General features: G+C 36.1%; 1 pseudogene; it reads right to left on the minus strand.

Moving 5' to 3' along the window:
- Positions 1–819: 819 nt before the first annotated feature.
- Positions 820–20,771, minus strand: LOC120158730 (annotated as a pseudogene).
- Positions 20,772–21,291: the final 520 nt, after the last annotated feature.

Consider the following 21,291-nt stretch of genomic DNA (forward strand, 5'->3'; position numbering starts at 1 on the left):
AAATATATTTAGTTGAGTTTTCATTTTAATTTAAATACAATTATTTATAAAATTATGATACATAATATAAGTTTCGATTGTAAAAAATTCTACATGTATTTGTAACATATGTATATGAAGATTACGGTGGAAGATAAAATATTCCTTAAAATGTTATTTTAAAAGAAGATAACGTGTTTTGGACGTAAAAGAAAATTATATCTAAGATTTATTGAATCTTATAAGATTTTAATTAGTAATGAATTGGTGGCTAATGACCCTATCGTCGAAGATGGAGCGTATCCATAATATTTTTCAAGTATCGAAGCTAAAGAGATATCATAAAAATCTTATCTTAAAGTGATTTCAAACTTGTCATACGAAAATGAACAAATGAGAATCCTTGCCAAAGAAGTTACAAAATTTCAAAACAAAAATATCCCGCTAGTAAAGATATTGTGAGGAACCATAGAGCAAAAGAAAGATCTGAGTCTACGTAACTATAATATCAACATATGTCTGATGCAGATAAACTTAAGAATAAATTTTCTTTTACGAGGAGAAAATCGAAACGACCTGAATTTTTAAGTAACACATAATTAATATATGTTGGAAAAACAATGAATGTATTTAAGCATCGAGGGAACGTGCTTTGGGTCACATGAGTAGTTTCAAAATCGGACCAAATGCAACAACGGAACACACTTGGTTTTCTCCTAAAATAAAATGGCTAAAAAGGCCACCCAAAATTTAAGACTTTCAGGAAGCTAAAGTGGTGCGAGACTCCATAGCAGAGAATCTACCACCCAGAAAGCCAACGGCACATCTAATCTAACGTGAAGCATTCTAAACCTGGTTTAATAAGAACTTGCTACCCGTGCAATATTTTCCCTAGTAAGACAGCAAGGTGCCATACCTATCCAACGGTTCGGCAACCTTCGGAACCAAGAGTAATTGTGACTTGGATTTGCCACCCTGCGGTAAGATTTTATATCTACAACATAATATCTTTTACAGTTACATCATCAAGGAATCTCATCTTGTAAAAGAATTTCATAAATATCAGTCCTCAAATTCAACTCCTTTTCTCTCATTACTTCTTGAAGGTCCGACAGCTCCTTTGCCGTTAAGATGGAGCTCAATCTCAAAAAACCATCCAGCCAAAGCTTTTTAGACCTACCAATTATGGAACAACATTTAGCAATTATGAAATATGCAAGCCAATCCAAAATATTTAGTTAGTAAGTTGAAACAACTTTGTGACAATATATCATATGAAAAATAATAGAACAATTCTATTCCCACTATTCTGACTCGACTGGTTTCTTGTATAGTTGTAAATTCCTGTAATTGTGTGTTTTCTTTATTTAGGAGACATTTGTATCTATATGCACAATGTAATCCATGAACTACATTCCTCGGCAAGTATCATTTAAATGTTCATGCATATCCACCGACATTTTATACAATGTAATGTTAATTTATGTCCAAATAGAAAGGTATTTTTTCTAGCATTTTACTGATATAAAGTGGAACCTGGTAACAAACACAGTCCTACATCTTCCACCAATTCTCCCAAATTAAAAAACTAGCTTAGGCTCACAAATTTGAGAAATCTGAGAATCACTAAAGCGGATTAGCTGCATTTTTTTGAGATTTTGGTTCCTAAATCTTTGCTCTATATCTCACACATGGTATCCATTTAATAGGCTGATTACGACTACAGTTGGTTCTTGCAATTTGATTTAACAGGGCATCAAAGGGAGAAGTCACTTACCAAGGACAAGCATGGATAGCACGAAAAAATATTCGCCTTGCAGAAGATGCATTGTGGACAACGTTAATCTCATATGCAACATACAATCGCCAGAGTACAACCGAACTATGAAATTTATCATTTGCTAGTGCCCTCTCAAATAATCCATGGATCCTATGCGGCGAGCCACTCCGACTTATCTCAAATATTAATGCAAAAAGCCAAACTACTCCTGATGGTCTCCTGAGAATATTTACAGAATAACAATCAATATAGATTCAAAGAATATCGGGAAAAAATCAAGCCCATGAAATTTCTTGAAAATACAAAAAGCAAAATTCTAAATCATTAAAGAATATATGACAAACTCAAATAACATAAAATATTGAGCATACTCCTCAATTTTAAGGTCCTGTTAATGGATGCCTATAGTATAGGCAGTAGCACTAGTTAACAAATATTTAATTACTATTTTAAAATATAATATATTCTGCATTTAATGCACTGCTTGTCAAATTTGAGAAAAAAAACGATGCATTAATTGCAGTATTTTTTAAATATAAATATCACCTTAATCAATGCATTATGCAGTATTCAACGATTCCCTTAATTTTAAACAGCTTTCAGAAAAAGCCAATCTCCAGTTAAAACAGGTCCAATGTAAAGGAAAGCAGAACTTTAAAATTAATTAATTAAATTCTTAAACTTGGCCAAAACTAAAAGCATAACAACACTAAACAGTTTGCTGAGACACAAGGAATATGATCTTACTTGTGACAGTGGTCGTCGAACATCCACCGTAATTTATTAGGAGTCGTGTAAAGACAGCTGATCTCCACTAAAGCTTTAAAGAGTTCTGGGCTGGATGGATATATTTGCAGCCCGTGTGTGACAGATTCCCAAGCTTTGGGCAAAGTAAATTGCTCATGATGTCTCTGAAGCACCCCAAAGTAATAGTTGAAAAGATATTCTAGATGATGACTTTGGCTTCTTCTTTCTGCAAAACACAGATTACCTCACTGGCAATATTCTCTCTCTATGAATGAATACAAGGAAGAATTTAACCTATTTTATTAAACAAATCATGTAGCGCAATCAATCAACTTTAATGTGTCAAGATAATTCCGCATTCAGTTTAGGGAAATGAAAAAAGACAGCCCATTTTAATCAAAAATGGATTTCACATTTCACCCTTTTTTCCTCCAGATTGAACTCCAGAAATAAAAGGAGTGGATTAAAAATGGTGCATAAAAAGGCCGCAAAAAGCTTCCATCTAGTCAACAGCATGTAACTTGCCCTTTTCTTCTCGCCCATTCTTCTCTTTTTCTCTTTTGTTATTCTTATCTAATTCCAAACTCTAGCATAAAGATGCTGGCAAACTAACACGACACATCCAGAGCCATAGGGAACAAAGCATAGATAAGCAACATGGTTGTACGAAGTCAAACAATACGAATGTTATTCCAAAGAATTCATAGTAACAAGTGCAAACTTAAAGTCCTATCAATCATGAATCGGTTGATTAAAACTACCATGCCCTTGATAGCAATAGAAAATGCCAATATACATATATATCATCTGGCAATCAGAGTTAGCAGATAATATGTGAATGTATATGACTGTAGTCTGTATATTTATATAGTTTCAAGAAGGAAAAGAAGAACCTAAGCTGCAGACTACTATAATTTCAATGAAACGGTTGATTAAAACTACCATGCCCTTGATAGCAATAGAAAATGCCAATATACATATATATCATCTAGCCATCAGAGTTAGCAGATAATATGTGACTGTATATTACTGTAGTCTGTATATTTATATAGTTTCAAGAAGGAAAAGAACCTAAGCTGCAGACTACTATAATTTCAAAAAGCATGGAACTAACTTCTAATGTTACTTGTAAATGTAAAAGTTAGATGAAGGAGAAAATTTTATATGTATATCTACACATAAAAAGAAGACAATAACATGGGTAAATCAGCTAATTTACTAAGAAAAGTGAAGGGCTCTAGAGCTTTCAACCATAATGATTAAAAAAAAGAGGGAAAGAAGTAATGAATACCTGGAAGTACCATCGTAAAAACATGATCTATAATTTCAATACCCGCAGACCATCCAGCAGCCAACTCTTCAAACAAAACCGCTGCACAAACTAGGGCAACTGACTGATCATCAACAAAACCCCGGACCCATTTTGATCTTAATGTGTCTAATTTTTCTTTAAACCCTTGCCGTGCTTTCAGTAATTGCAAGCTTGATGGATGACTTGTAAATGGACTGTATGCCATACTACTACCTAGGCAGGACAGAATATGCATTGCACGTGATGATGAATCCAATTTACTCCCACGATTGTTTCTGAGCTCGGCTTCAGCGTACCACAAATATAGAAGAGAAGAATTAGACTGTAGATCCTGCTCAAGTAAATAAGACTTTTAATACGTTAAACTGAAAAAACTCGAAAATAATTGAACTATTGCATTGAAGCACACATAAAATGAATGAATGTTTGGATGTCAAATCATACTTGAACTTACGCGTGAGTGTTAGAATGTGTCTGACATGAGCATGCTGTTTTTTTTAAAGAAAAAGACGGTATTTTTCATGAATTTAGAAAGTGAACTTCAAGAAAATCCAAGAGTCAGATGTGAACTTCAAGCATTTCTTTATGCACAATGGGGAGGAAAGTGAGTCAAAGAAATAAAAACATCAAGAACAGTCTAGAACAGAAAATTAGCATAGAAGATCAGGGACAAAGAAGATGAATAAGAAACTTCCAGAGGTAATAAATGAATTTGTGACAGCCAAAACAAAAGGCTAAAATATTTAGTAGCTCCAGATATAAGCAGTTAATTACAGAAGTACAAGCAATTCAATCTCGTAAAGGAGTACCAGTCCTTAGTACACTAGATAGAAGGCAAATCAATTATCTTTTTAAAGTGGTGAACTCAACATCATATATGTAATAGTTAAACACCCACCCAATTCTGCAGTTATATCTTGTTTATTAAAAAGAACTGAAGTTTCGTTTTCAGCTACTTCAAGTAAATGTTTATTTTTTCGTTCTACAATGCCATTTTGTTGAGGGGTATCCCGACATGCAGAGTGATGAAAAATCCCTTTCTCTTTCAAAAAAATTACCTAAGTGCTCATTAAAATATTATGTTCCATTATCAGAATGTAAAATACTAATCTTGGTTTGAAATTGGTTTTCAATCAGAGTGTACAAATTTTTGAATAAATCTTTCACGTCAGACTTTTTATTCATTAGATAAATCCAACATAACCGTGTGTGGTCATCAATAAAAGTAACAAACCACCTTTTACCAAAAATAGTAGTAACTTTAGAAGGGCCCCAAACATCACTATGAATCAGATAAAAAAGTTTGGAGGCCTGATAATCTTTTAGTAAATAAGAGGAACGACGGTTTTTTGAAAAAAATGAAATTTTCACAATGAAAAGAAGAACAATCAATCCATTTAAATAATTCTGGAAATAAGTGTTTCAAATAAAGAAAACTAGGATGTCCTAGTCTATAGTGCCACAACATTATTTTTTCTCGAACAGAAATTGAACTAGTACCACTAAAGCTCTGAACTTTTTTATTACTGATAGATACTTCATCAAAGTAATAAAGACCTTCAATCATCCTAACACGTCCAATCATCATCCCCGAGTTCCGGTCCTGAAATTCACAATGTGATTCAAAGAAGGTAATGCAACAATTAGAATCTCTAGATAGTTTACTGATAGACAAAAGATTGCAGGCTAATTTAGGGACATGAAGAACATTATTGAGATTAATTTTCTCTGTCAGTTTAATGAGTCCTTTTCCTACAATAGGTGAAAAACTACCATCGGCAATTCTAATTTTTTTATTTCCAAGGGCAAGGTGAATATGTATTAAATAAATGAGAAAAACTGGTCATGTGATCTGAGGCTCCGGAATCTATTATCCACGGAGAGGAATTTGGACAAGAAAGGGCTTTAGGATTACTACCTGTTTGTGCCAAAGAAACACTAGGAATACCGGATGAGAAATTGGATTTTATAAGTTTCAAGAGTTGATCAATCTGCTCTTTGTTGAAGGGACCTGAGTCAGCTTCACTTGCAGTAGGAATTCCACGATTCTTTCTCTCCTTGCTTGTTGCTTTTCCAGTTAGCAGGTTTGCCATGAATTTTCCAACATGTCTCACGTGTATGGCGGGGTTTGTTGCAAAAATCGCACCAGACCTGTGGTTTATCATCAGACTTGCGCTGGTAGTTTGCTGCCTTGTAGGCTGCAACATCACTCAATAAGGCAGAATTTTCAATTAACTCACCAGTACTCTTCTTTTTGAGCATGACATTCCTTCGGCTTTCTTCTCTTCTAACTTCGGCAAATACTTCGCCAATGGATGGAAGAGGAGGTCTGCCAATAATCCTTCCTCGTACTTTATCAAACTCAACATTAAGGTCGGCAAGAAACTTGTAAATACGACTATATTCTACAGTTTTCTTATGGTGATTACAATCGTCAATACTTTTCCATTTGTATGTGTTGAAGAGATCAAGATCCTGCCACATCTTTTTCAACGAATGGAAATATGTGGTGACAGAATTATCTCCTTCACGAATCTCCTCCAATTTTAAAGTCAACTCAAAAACCTGAGATTGGTTGCCTAGGTCAGAATATATCTGACTAACATTATCCCACAATTCTTTTGCAGTGGGATAGCACATGTAATTGGAGCTTATGTCGTCCTCCAAGGAATTGACCAGCCATGTCATAACCATGGAGTTTTCAGCATCCCAAGTAGCGTACAGCGGATCATCAACAGCATGAGCCTTCTTGTCACCAGTGATGTAACCGGTTTTCCCTTGCCCACGAATATACATCCGGACTGATTGTGACCATCGGAGGAAGTTGTCACCATTTAAGCGGATGGTGGTGATTTGGACAAGAATGAGAATTGGAGTGGTGCTGCGGAGTGGCCGCAGCAGGGGTTGAGGTGATTTTCGACGCGACTTTGGACATGGCTACAGTGATTTTGGAACTGCTGTGTTTTAGGAAGACACGATTATGGCTCTGACACCAAATTAGAAAAGAATGAAGAAATAATATGTCTTATTTCTTGAATGAGTACAAGGCTCCTTTTATACAGAGGGAAATTACAACAAAAAAAGAAACTAATTAGAGCCAATATTTGACAGCTTCTACTTTCCTACTTTTTCTTGATTTACATAGAAAACAAATCCTAGAATATCTCACAGATTATGACTAAATCAAGGCTTTCAATGACCAAATTTCCAACACTTTCTATCAGCAATTGTACTATTTCTTCCTAATGACAGAGAAAATCAGACAGACACTTAATGGAGAACATCCGATAGCTTGTGGTTAAGGGAAACAATCTAAAATATTTACTTAGGCTCATAGTAAAACAGAAAACGAATCATGAATTTCATGTTAATAAATCAAGAATATCTGCCAAGCAAGTACAGGATTCAATCAGCATGCATATGTATACCTTTAGACAAGTAGAACAAATAAAAGATACCTGCCGATCAGATTTGAGAAGGCGTTTTGCCAAGGATTGACACGGAGCACCTGAACAGCTAGAAGAGTTCATTCTTGTCACCAAGAGCTCTTCTGCCAAAAGGGCAGCTTCTTCCAATATATGGTTACGGGGAAAAGCAGTTAAGCAAAGTAACGCAGCATTTCGAAGAAATTTCATCATTTCAGTCCTCTGAGGGATGCCTCTGGCACTGTCCAAAAGGAATTCCAAACTGAAATCTCCAGGCTTACTCTGTAATTTATTTAAATCATCCAGCAACCTTCTCATATTTTGCCAAATACAATCTGGTATACCCTCCAGGCTAAGAATTTTCTCAGTCCAACTGGAACTGTTGGTACAAACCCTAGAAGAGGATGACAAGGTTACTGTAAATGACTCATTCATTCAAACATGAAATCACTAACATATTAATGAACAGATCATGGTGTTAGATTTTAACACTCTCATAAAGCCCTACCCTTAAACACCTAAAACCAGGTCACTGTTATGTTTTGTCCAAACAATATAGCTCTACTCGCCCTGGTAAAGCTTAAATGAGAACCAAGCGTATAGATACAATGGAGTTCTTATACAAAAATTTTGGCCAACTTTAAAGGATAGGAAAATGCCACTTCCAGTTGGGTTTTTCCATGTGGAAGGCGTCTCAAAGGAAAAACTCTGACCCTCCATAATCTCCAAAACAGATGGAAGAAATTTACAAATAAACGTTAGCCTAATCATTTCATCTACTTTCTGAGTAAAATTGCGTTCAACAAATTTGAATCATTTGCCATTTAAACATTGTGTCAAGTAGAGGTGTGGTTATTAGGCATATTATGAGGTGCCAATTACAAGGCAGATGAGTATGTTAAATTAGGAATTGGTTAGTTGATATGTACTGGGTTGTTTTGTTGTTCGATGGTAGGTGATGTTTGGATGCATTTGGTCTATTGTACTCATGTTGTATCTAGTTTTTAGTAATAAAATTTTTAAGGCACTCTTTTCCTCCTTCCAATGTCCGTTGAGCTACCTTTGTAGCTTGACGGTTATGAAGGGGGGTTTTAATGAGGCCTATCTTTTCTATCAAAAAACATTTTAACTACATCAAAGCTTCTAAGAGAAGTTCAAACTCAATCCATGTTTGGAAAGTTTTCAAAGTGAGCTACATGATTTAAAATCCAATAGACTCAAATACTCAAGTGAATTAGCAAGATCGAAATCATAAAAAAAATTGCAAGGGAGTAGTTTTTAATTACAAAAGAACATCAACATAGTTAAGCCTATTCATTAGGCATGCACTCTTTCATAAGCGCAACAAAACTCTAGTTGTTATCTGTCAATAGATTACAGATGCAAGTTAAAAAATAGACAAGCAGACAAGATGATAGTCAATCAAGGAATAGTGAGAGAATAAGACAGCATAAGATGGATTTAACTAAAAAATACCATCGTTGTGAAAGGTGAAACTTACCAAGAAGAGATTTTCCCACCAAAAAAATCAATGAATTGGAATACTAGAGATAAGTGAGCCTCGTTGGAGCTCAATGAGAACAAGTACTCGCAAACATCTTCATATAATATCTCTCTCAAAAATTGCTCGTCTGCTTCTTCATTGGGCACTCCATGAATATCAGCGACTGAACCTGTTTTACAGACAATATGTAATATTTAACTAGTTACTTCAAATAACTGTAAATCACAATCAAGGCCTAGTTCAATATATAAAAATATTAAAAAAATGAATATTAGTGTTTTATTAACAAAAAGTATTCTTTCTTCATCATATCACTAAATTGACATTTTTTTTATAGAAGTTTGAGGTCTCATTAAAAACTCCCTTCGTATTCGTCCACACAATAAGAAGTATGTTAGCGAACATTGGAAGGGTGACATCTCAGCAAATTCTGCAGCTCTCTCTCTTTGACATCTTCAGGCAGACTCGAAATCTACTGGTGACAAGGGTGGATTCCAGCACCTGGCATATGAGGAAATCTCAGTGACATGACGATATTTCCTGGTCGCGCGCCTGGCGGTAGAGAATGCTGTGACTGTCGGCGAAGAAGAGAAGGGTGGAAGTGATGAAGAGAAGGGCGGAAGTGATGAAGAGAATCCGACAGGTAGATCTTGAGCCTGAGGAAAAGTGGAACTACGTAGTTGTCCTTCAACGAAACCCTCAGAGATGGATTAGATCGAGATAACAGCTTGGCAGAACCATGGCTTGTTCTGTTTTTGTCAAACTGGTCAAAGGCAGATTTACGGAGAATGGCAATGAGTCTGTACGATAGGATAGATGGGATTATTTCGCGAGTGTACGACGAGCCCTGTGGTATGACGGTGTACGGACGACAGCCGGTGGCGTAAATCGGTGAAGAACGGCGTTTAGATCTGCCCCGAATGAATGACTTTATCGTAAATCTAATCTCAAAAATGAAATCAGAGTGAGGCAACGATCTTCCTGAGGAAAAAGGCTGTGAAAGGATGACGGAGTGTGGCGGCGGACGGCAGACGGAGGACGTCGAACGGCAGACGGAGGACGACGATGATTAACGTCGGCGGGCGGCGATGGTAAAGATATCCAATTTATAAATAAGAAAAATAATTCGATTGAAAGACAGACATTAAGTGTATTTATTTGAGATAAAAATAAAATCAAAGTTCACATTGAACTTTTCATTAATATTGCACAAGTAATAAATTTCATATTAATGCAAATTTTCATTAATATGCACTTTTCATAGTTTCAATTATTTGTACAATAAACATTGGAAGGAGGAAAAGAGTACCTCAAAATTTTATTCCTGACATCAAAAAAATTTCTGGTTTACTCTTTAATACGGAGCAAAATTCCACGTTTTTTAGAGAAACCAAATTACAAGTCATCTACTTTTGCTTTTGTCCAATTTGCTGATGAGGATAGTAGGAAGAAAGCAATCCAATTTGTGAATGGGAAGTGGTTTGATGGGAGAAGAATCTTTGTAGAGGCTGCTAAGTATCAGAAGGCTAATAGGAGGGAAGTTGTTGATGGGAAGAGGATGTTGGAGTTCAAGTCAGGAAAACAGAATACTTCAAATAATGGGAGAAATGCTGAGTTGATGAAAAGCTTCAGGGATGGCAGATCGTACAAGGATGTCGTGAAGTCTGATGTTAACATGAGAAGAGACTCAGGGTCAGGGGCAAACTTGGAGGGTATCAAGCAGAAAATGAATGGTGTGAGAAATGTATGGGAGATGCATATTCCGTCAGATAATTTGGAATGGGTTAAACGTTCATTAACAGGGATTATGAAATCATCTTTTGAGTATGATTCGATAAAGGAAGCTTTGGAGATTGAGGGATTAGGTGTCCAGATATCGAGATGGGGTTATGCATGGAAGGCTTGCATCATCACTTTCGACTTGGTTGATGAGTTCTCATATGTGTGGGAGAATAAGAAGGATGAGTTGTTTTTCTGTTTCGATTGGTTGGCTCCAGTACTGAATGAGAATGGAGTTCCAGTGGCTTTGTGCCAGATAGATATGTGTGGATTGCCATTATTGTGCTGGAATGAAGAGTTCTTGGAAAAACTTACTGGGATATGGGGAAGATTTATATGTTTGAAGGATGAATCAAAAAAGAGGTCAGATCTCTCGTTGGCAAAAGTTCTGCTCAGGGTAGAGAGTCCCTTTGATGTACCTGAGACGGTTACATTGGGCTCTTATGGCAGATCGTTCCAAGTTAAGATTTTCCTGGGGTCAGTGGTGAATCAACTAGTAGAGTTGTGGAGGAAGATGGATGAGAAATTTTCAAATAAGTGGAACAGTGATTACGCATTGTCCGAGGAGGAGGATTGTCGTTTTCAAACTCTGGCAGCAGACAAAAAAGTGACAGCAGAGAATTCTAGGCTTAAAGTCATATCTTGGTTAAATAATGGTCATAATAGTGGTTTGAATGGAGTAAGTGGGGGACAATCCTCATCGAGTAAGTCAAGAGCAAAAACAACATATTGTATGTTGTCAGGAAGTTTTGAAAATAGGACAATTCAAAATAGAAGTCACGTGGGTCTGGGATTGAGAGAAACAGTTAACCCGAATGAAAAGGCCCAATCTGATGATAATGTGGTTTCCTTTATTTCGACTAAGAAATTTTTTCCTTCTGAGCTTGCTTATAATATAAAATGGATTGGGGAGAAATTTATACTTCAACCCAATTACATTTCAGCCAATCCTATGAAAGATGCAGATGATGGTAATAATAGGTTGGCGAGAGTAATTATAGGAGGAGAGAAGGAAATGGTATTTGGTGAACAGGATGTCGAAATGGATAAAGATCATTCTGCTGGTCAGAGAAGTCTACATGGGGTTCTTGTTGTTGGTTTACAGATGCAAAAAGACTTAGAGATGGGTAATGTTTTTGTTGCTCAAAAGGTTGGTTCAAAGAAGATGATGATTATGAAGAATAATCTGTGCAGCCTTAATGAGGCCAGCTTCTCAAATTCGAGTGTAAGAGACGGAATAACTGTAAACCGAGATGGAATTACTTCTGGAACAATTATGGATGCCAAAAAATTAGCTGAGGATAACCGTTTGGCCATCTCAGACAATAATGTTAAGGCTCCTTCTCGATCAAAAAGCTTAATTAATCAGAGAAGGTTAAGAATTGCACCATGTCATTCGGGAAGTGTGTGTTCGGATGGTGAAGTGTCTATAAACTTTTATGATAGAGTTTATAGAAGGGTGTTTAATAGTATGGTAAAGGAGTCTTTGGAACAAATCAGGGCGTCCTCACAGTCTTCTCAAGCGTCTATTGAAGCTAGAATCGAAGCTGTTGCTACTAGAGAGGTATGTGACATGTTGGGGATTATTTTTAAAGGGGGGCAACAAATTTTAGAGGAAGAGATCTACAAGATGCAGATGAAGGAGATTGAAAAGGGAACATGATTGTATTTTTTGGATTGATTTTGGTGTTAATTGTTATCCAGTTCAAATGTCAAAATTAAAAATTATTACATGGAATGTTAGGGGTCTTGGGAGAAGAGAGAAAATTGGAGCAGTAGCAAGACTAGTGAATAAAGAGAAGCCGTTCCTTTTATTATTACAGGAAACAAAACGTAATGTTTGCCAGAGTGGACTAAGGAGGAAGTTAGGGGGCAATCTGCTGAAAGGTTGTACTTTTATTCCAGCTGATGGTTCTGCAGGTGGGTTGATTCGTTTGTGGAATGAGAATTTTTTTGAAGTCATTACAGAACATAAACAGAGCAGATTTATGGCATTATTAGGGAAGTTTAAGAAGAATAATTTTGAATGTGTTATTATTAATGTGTACGGTTCATCTATAGAGGCTGACAAAGAGGAGTTTTTCAGGGAGTTGACGTGTTTTGTGCAAAGTTTAAATCTGCCTGTTTGCATAGAGGGCATTTTAATGCTTATATGGTTCCAGAGGAAAAATGTGGAGTTGCACAGAATTGGCATTCCATGGATTTGTTGAGATCCTTTGCACAACTTTTTAATATGATGGATTTACCGTTAGTAGGGGGAGATTCACATGGTGTAGCAATAGAGAATCCCCCACTTGGGTAAGGCTTGATAGATTTCTAATAAGTGGTTCCTTCTTAAATCACTTTCCAAAAGTGATCCAAAAAATGCTACCTAAATCCCTCTCGGACCACAATCTAGTGGTGTTAGTAGAAGAATGCAAGAATTGGGGTCCTAAAACATTTCGATTCTTCAATCACTTGCTTGAGGAAAAAGGGTTTGTTGGGGTAGTGGAAAATTCACTGTTAAATTTGAGGAAGGATAATGGTCGTAGGGGTTTATTTTCATTGCTTCAAGGAACTAAGCAAGTTATCAAGAATTGGCCAAGGAATAACTATAGGGGGATTTCTGAGGAAATTTCAGAATTAGAAGCCAGGATTAATGATCTGGAACTGAGGCTACAGTGTGGGGGAACTTCTAATCAAGGTAGGGATCTACTGCAGCTATTGAGGATGGAATTGTGGAATTTGCATAGGAAGGAGGAGAGTATATGGCTTCAAAGGTCAAGACTGAAGTGGATTAATGATGGGGATAGAAACACAAAGTTTTTTTCACTTATGTGCAATTAATAGAAACATAATTAATACCATTTCAGCATTGAAGGTTCATGATGAAATAAACCTTAACTTTGCTAAATTGATTGATGAGCAAAAGGAGGTTCATGAAGGGAAATTCTCAGAACAGTAAGTGTGGGAAGCAGTTCTTCTTTCCGACAGTGCCAAAGCACCAGGCCTTGATGGTTTCACGATGGGTTTTTTTAAGAAATTCTGGCCGAATCTGAAGGTTCATATTATGAAATTTGTGGATGATTTTTATAATGGAAGGAATTTGGAGCATGGGGTCAATCATGCATTTATAACACTGATCCCCAAGATTTTAAATCCTGAAGGTATTGAAGATTACAGACCGATTAGCCTAGTTGGCAGCCTGTACAAAATAATTTCTAAAGTTTTATCCAGAAGACTGGTTTCAGTAATTAAAGACTTAGTTAGCCCTTCACAGTTTGCCTTTATTCCTGGAAGGCAGCTGCTTGACTGTGCTTTCGTGGCCAATGAAGCCATTCATTTTTGGAGGAAAAAGGGGAGGAAAGGTGTTGTTTTCAAGGTTGATTTTCGAAGAGCATATGATTCGGTGGAATGGGCGATTTTACTGAGATTATTGAAAGTTATGGGCTTTGGAGATAAGTGGATTTCATGGATTGAATTTTGAATTTCATCAACCTCTATCTCGGTTCTAGTGAATGGATCTCCAACAAATGAATTTTAGATGGGCAAAGGGTTGAGACAAGGTCGTAGTTTGTCTCCTCTGCTGTTTAATATAGTTGAGGAACTATTGAATTTAATGTTGTTAAAGGTTGCTGCATGTGGTTTGTTTGAAGGGTTCAGTATTGGTAGGGATGATAGTATTTTCCAATCGACTCATTTGCAATTCGCAGATGATTTAATCCTTTTCCGCAGAGATTCACCTACTCAAATTATGAATATTAAGAGAGTGTTGAGGGTTTTTAGTTTAATGTCAGGGCTCCATCTTAATCTGTCTAAGAGTAAGTTGTTTGGTGTTAATTTGGAAAGTGACATTTTAAATGAATGGGAATATAATGCAGGCTTTGGTGTGGGTTCTTTTCCTATGACATACCTAGGTCTACCAATAGGTGCAAACAGAAATTCAGAGCTTCTGTGGGAATCAGTAATCCAGAAATTTAATATCAGATTAGCTGGCTGGAAAGCTACATCATTATCGATGGCTGGAAGATTGGTGTTGGTGAAGGCGGTATTGTCATCCTTGCCGAATTTTTTCCTCTCTATTTTCAAAATTCCGTTCAAGGTAAATCAAAAGTTGAATTCTTTGATGGCTAAATTCCTTTGGGGGGAAGGTCCAGTAAAGAAACGAATTCATTGGGTTAATTGGAAAACGGTTTGTCAACCTTATGAGAAGGGTGGATTAGGAGTATTGGATTTGAACTTGGCCAATAGAGTGTTACTTGGGAAATGGGTTTGGAAGTTTGCAAATGAAAATAACTCTCAATGGAAAAAGATGATTTGCTGCAAACAAAATATCAACAATTTATCTTTATCAATAAATAAGGCTGTTGCTCCTCAAGATTCATGGATTTGGAGAGGAATTTTGAACAACTACGAGAAAAGGGATTATATAGGGGATTGTTTGAGGTCTAATTCGAGGATACAAGTGGGGAATGGTAGGTCAATTGCATTCTGGAATGATGTTTGGATTAATAATTCAACTTTAAAAAATCAATTCCCTAGGATTTTTGCTTTATCTAATAATAAATGGGGAAAGGTTGCTAATTTTGGTTGTTACGAAAACAATTATTGGGTATGGAATATTCACTTAAGGAGGAGTTTATGCGACTGGGAATTGGATCAGTGGATTTCTTTAATGTCATTTCTTGATAATATTGTTTTGGTTGATTCAGTTGATGACTTTCTGGCATGGTCAGGAAAAGGTGCTGGTTTGTTCTCCGTTAAGTCTTGTAGAATGACACTTTCTGGCAGTTCTGGAGGGAATTTTCAGTGGAACAAGTGGGTTTGGTTTAGATTGGCTCCTCCTAGAGTTCAAACATTTCTATGGAAGCTATCTCACCACAAATTAGTTGTTAGAGTGGAGCTGAAGAAAAGAAGGGTTCCCTTAGATGATGTTCTATGTCCTTTATGTCTTAAGGATGAAGAAACAATTGAACATCTTTTTATCTTATATCTTGTTGCAAGGGAACTGTTGAATAGATTCTTAAGGTTATGGGATTTATCTTCAGCTTTGCCCAAAGATCCCTTATCCTTACTTTGCTCTTGGTCTTTTATAAGGGTATCTTCTTCTATCTAGAATTTATCCCGGGAGTTGTTTTGTGGTCATTATGGAAGACTAGGAATTCAGTGGTGTTTGAAAATGGGAATTATGACAGTTCTACAATGGTCTTCATTTGCAGATTTAGGCTGGCCAAATGGTTTTTAGCTAAATTTCCAAATGCTAATATTCAGGCTGATTTATTAGTAGGGGATCCAGTGCTTGCAGACAATATTTCTTTTAAACCCTCCAAAAAGAAAAGGGATCTTTGTTGGACTCCATCTCCACCTGGATTTTTTAAATTCAATGTGTATGGGGCGGTTAGAGGTGATGGTTTGAAGGGTGGAATTGGAGGAATTTTGAGAGATTCAAAAGCCTCTACCTTAATCACTTTTTCTACTGCTGTGGGACCAAGTCCACCTACGTTTGCTGAGTTGAAAGCCATTAAAGAAGGCATTGACTTGTTTCTTTCTTCTGAATGGGTGTTGAAGGGTAGACTTCTTTTAGAGAGATTGTAAAATAGCAGTGGATTGGATTTTGAGGCCTTTTACTGCCCCTTCATTTTTCAGTTCTTTGGTTGGGGTAATTGGGGCCTTAGTTTCAGCTAGGGAAATTATGATTACTTTGATTCATAGGACATGTAATTGGGAGGCTGACAAGTTAGCTAAGGAGGGGATAGGTTGAATGTTTTCAGCTTTAGTGGGGTTCTGTTCAGTTTTTTAACTTTGGGTGGTTATTATGTAAGCTGTAATCTTATGTAATTATGGTTTATCAATATATTGAGGTACTCTTTTCCTCCTTCCGCTAGTTGCCTCTTCTCAAGAGGCAACTATAAGGGAGGTTTTTAATGAGACCTATTCCTATCAAAAAAAAATATTTGTACAATATGAAACTCTAGTCATTGTGTTCAACATAATTATTATTTTACAAATAGATTATAAAAAGTATAATGTTCAATACAAATAGCAACAAATATTAATCACTATAATGTGCAAAACCCCTTTCATATAGGAAGAGACCTAATATCAATTATAAAGCTAATTATTCAAGCTTCAACAGAAACAGAAGCTACAGATAAAATTTAGGGTAGGAACTGCATTATTGCCTTAGAACCAGAAAAACCTATCTCTTCAAGATTATAGAATACTTAAAAAGAGTTTGTTTTAACCTATAATGTAATAACATACACAATACATCTATAACCACAACATTTTGGCCGTTGGCTTCATACCAGAAAAACCTATTTCTTCCATCTTCTTAAATGGTATGTTGAATTTTTTCATTTGGTCAAAGAAATTAGTTATGCTATTAGTTCTATAGGGATATATCAACAACAAAATAGAAGCTTTTATATGCATATACCATACATTTTATTAAATTTTGCATAAAATGAAATAATTTGTCTAAAAGCCAGTAAAATTAATTATGAACAAATAACAAAACAGACCAAATGAAAAGAGCATCCCTAGTCCTAAATATGGCATCCAGATGACAGTTGAGGTTTCTTGGTCATTAAATTGAGAATAAACAAATCATAAATATATGATAAGACAATAAAAATACATAACAGAACTTCCTAAAATATTAAAATCAAATAAAAGCTAGAGTGCAAATATCTATTAACTTAGAGGCTCTCAACATATTTCCAGAAAATTTTAGAATTGACATGAGCTCCAATAGTAGGTTAAGACTAGAGAATACAACTCAATGGTTGAATACTTTTAGATTGATGCTTATGTTATAAAGCCTTTCGCCCAGATAAAACAAAGTATTGTAACTCGCTGATATAACAAAATATGGTGTAAACCTCAAAATCATCCAGAGTATCCAAAATACTCACTTGGAGTAAGCAGAACAAGACACATGCAAAATTGTGTGTGTGTGTATATATATATATATAGAGAGAGAGAGAGAGACCAGATTTTGCACGAACAGGCATCCATTGATTGGAGTCTCTAGAGGACTCTTCTTCTGACCATCTAGCCCATGTCAAGGTATCTTTAACCTCACCACCAGCCCCATCATCAACATCAATGCCTAGCTGTTTCAGCAATGCTTATGTATCATCTTCTTGCTCAATATCTTCATTCTCAGTTTTTTCATGGAAATCCTCAGTTGTTGCATCATCATGAGCAACATTTTCAGACTTGTACTAGTTTCCTTATATTTGGATAATGGTTCTGACCAACCAGTCCAACCACCCTTATCATTCTTATCTGAGCTCTCTTCTTCCATAACTCACTGCCTATTTTCTTCTTCCTTTTCCAACCATATGGACCAACCAAGAGCCCCCTCTTCTCCAACTCTTGCACCATCACTATCCTAGAAGTGCTTAAACAGTCTATGTTTACTATGTTCGTTCAATAATAGAGAAGGACAAAACAAAGTAAATTCAACTTCAGCTTGAAATAAAGCAATGGCCAATTCCTGGTGACCAGTCTGCCACTCAAGCCTACAAAGGGAAATAAATATATCAACCAGATCAAGCTCTTGATGAACCAATGCAGAATCCGCGGGTTTACTAGTTTCATGAATCTGCATGAAATTGACCGTGCATAAACACTAAGATAAAGAAACTTGTCTAACTTTGAATAGCTTTTTTAGCAATCTCAAAGTCCATATAATGTAAAAGACAAGAAGGGAATGGAGATCAACTACTTAAAAAAGATTTCTAGTTCATATCACCCAACAGTATCAACAAGAGCATGAAAAAGAAATATAAACTGTTATTTTTTATGGGACAGCAGATGACATTACATTGAGATGAGTATTCCCAATTTTTAACTATAGTACAATATTTCAAGGTCTAATCAGTTCACAGCATAGTCATCAAGCAACAACAATTTATAGTTATAGGCTTTTCTGGTGAGGTACAATATTTCATGCTAGCCCGTTAAAGCGGGATTTGCAATTTTTAAATTTGAATGAGACAAAAGGGCCAATTTGAATGCCATAAGCCAACATGTGGAGCGATCAATTTTGAACAGATTTTTTATGCAAGTGAAATAGCTATAAAAGGACAAGTTTTAATATTGTCTATCATGTAATTTAACAAACTGGAAGCCTTTATCTCCAAGTAAAAACAGGTTATTTCCTGCAATGTCTAAAAAAATTAAGATTAAGCTACTAATAAATTCAAAGAAAGATATCAAGTCATAAACTCCTAGACATCAGCTTATAAATCATTCTTATAGACATTGGTCTCAACACATTGAACCAAATGATGTCCTTTTATTTTGTACTGAATTAGTCGTCCACTTGTATTATCAGTTCAGAAGAAATGGACTTCTAATTACTCTAATAAATCAATGCAGTTATAAATATATGTTCCTATAACTTCACAACATACATACACCAGGCATTACATGACTACATGAGAAAGGAAATATTGTTCACCACTAAAACCAGAGAAAGGTAAAAATAAAATAAAATAAAATAAAATGCACTAGATTAAGAACCTGTCTAAACTGCTTGTTGCAGGTAGCAGATAGAGCTTGGATTGCATGTGCATACATTTTTCTCATATCTGAAACTTTAAATCTGGAGAACTCCCCTTCAACAACATGCAAGAATTCTCTCCAAAGCATATAACTCCCAGAATGCAGCATAAGCACATTTTTCCATCTCCCAATCAACACATCAGTATTATCTCTTTTTTGATAGGCCCTCATTAAACAAAGCAAAATTTGTTCGTTATCCGGATTAAGTTCAGTTGCCTTCTCGAGTATGCTAATCTTCTTCTCAAGAGTTTGTAAGCGAACACCTTTATGTCGTTGCAAACTCGCAACCTTGTCCTGGAAATCTGCAAAGGCTAGCCATGCTTTTTCATCATGGGGATGCTCCCTGGTCAACTTGTTGAATTCCCGTGTTTTACGTAGCACTTCATCCTCCCAAGATTCTTCAATGACTGAATTGTTTGAGATTGAACTTCCTTCACCACGTTGAGGAGATGATTGAATATCCGTCAAAGGAATGAAATCAGCAGGAACTACATCTGAAGAATTTTTGGGAGTATATCGACGAAGACGCTTTAGGTCCTTATGGTGTTCAAGTGCAGCATTGTTGGGAGCCCAGTATCGACCAGCAGACTTTAGCTTAGGATCCAAAGCATCAATATCAGCATCCTTATCATATGTTGAAAGCCTGTGAGTCCGATGGTACATAAATCCAGATAATTGTTCAGGATTTCTAAGTTTATAGCGTGGAACATCCATCCTGCAGTAGAATAATGTTACAAAGCCAATTAAGAATATTTCAGATTCAGCAATTTAAGTGCAAAGGGGAACCAAGGGAACTGTTAAAACACTTTGCCTATGCTTGAGTATTGTGAAACAAAACAATACGAATACGAGATAGCAGAAACCATAAAGAAACAAAACAAGTTGAATAGATGTTAGCAGGAACAATTAAGTCAAAAATGAAATGTCAAATATGCAGAGATTAAGGCAATATCTGATTTTCATAGTATCCATGTGTTCTCTAGAACTAAAGATATATGTGTATATGTACATATGGTGTAATTTCTTTTTACAAAAAAGAAATGTAATATTAACCTGAGAAATAACTAAGCGACTAGAGTAGCAAAAACTAAAGAATGGTGAATGGAAATGAGGAAGAGAACCTGTAGAGAGAGCCGTAGGCCAAATTATCAAGATCTGGATGAGAATCAAAATAATAATCACTGGAATGAGAGGTTTTGGATTTGTATTTGGATAAGGAATCACCAATCTCTTTCGAAATCGTTTTCTTCTTGCTCCTCCTCTTACTTCTTTTTTCCTTTTTCTCTCGTCGTACTTTGCTCCATCAGAATCTTCTTGTTGCTCTTCTTCCTCCTCCTCCTCAAGTAGCTCGTATGACCGGTGGCTCTTCTCCTGCTGCTTTTGTTTTCCTTCGTCTTCTTCTTCCTCTTCTTCTTCTTCTACGTTGAGGGAGCGGGAAAGAGAGGAAACGGGGTCGTTGATTAGGGAAAGGTCGGCGGTGAAGCTAGGGTTGGAAAGCCATTGGGGGACGCTACTAGAAGTAGCAATTGTAGAAGCGGGGACAGCGGCAGCAGGAAAGAGAGGAAACAGAGAGGGATTCGGGTCTTGGTGTTGGTCGTCCACTGCGTCGCCATTTCCATCCATCTTTACCATTCCAATTCTCGTTTCATGTCCCCTCCTCCACGATGCTTTTAAACACTGACAAACAAAACAAAAAAAAAATCGATTAAATGGATCATAAAATTGATTTTGGTTAGCTTGCTTTATATATTCATGAACATATAATCTATTTAAAAAATAGGATAAAGTATATAAACAGTCAACGAATTTTTAAGATGTTTGCATTTTGGCCACTAAACTTTTGAAACTTGCAATATAGTCATTGAACTTTTAGTTCGTTTTTAAAATGGTCTCTGTCATTACCTTCCGTCAGTTTTTGCTGACGTGACAAGATAACTCGGTTAAAACAACACCCCCCAAGTCTTCTTCTTCTTCTTCTTCTTCTTCTTCTTCTTCTTCTTCTTCTTCTTCTTCTTCTTCTTCTTGTATAGTGGCTCAGAGATTGTTTGCAAAACTAACAGGGATTCAAACGGGTATAATCGAGGACAAGTTGGGATGGACCATGGCCATAGATTAACCCCCTATTTGATATGTTTGGTTCTCTTAACTTCCAATCAATAAAATGTTGTGTACTTTCATATACAAGGTGAAAACCAATGCCCTGTATTAA

The sequence above is a fragment of the Hibiscus syriacus genome, unplaced genomic scaffold, assembly GCF_006381635.1.
Source record: "Hibiscus syriacus cultivar Baekdansim isolate YM2019G1 unplaced genomic scaffold, ASM638163v2 tig00111330_pilon, whole genome shotgun sequence".
NCBI lineage: Eukaryota > Viridiplantae > Streptophyta > Magnoliopsida > Malvales > Malvaceae > Hibiscus > Hibiscus syriacus.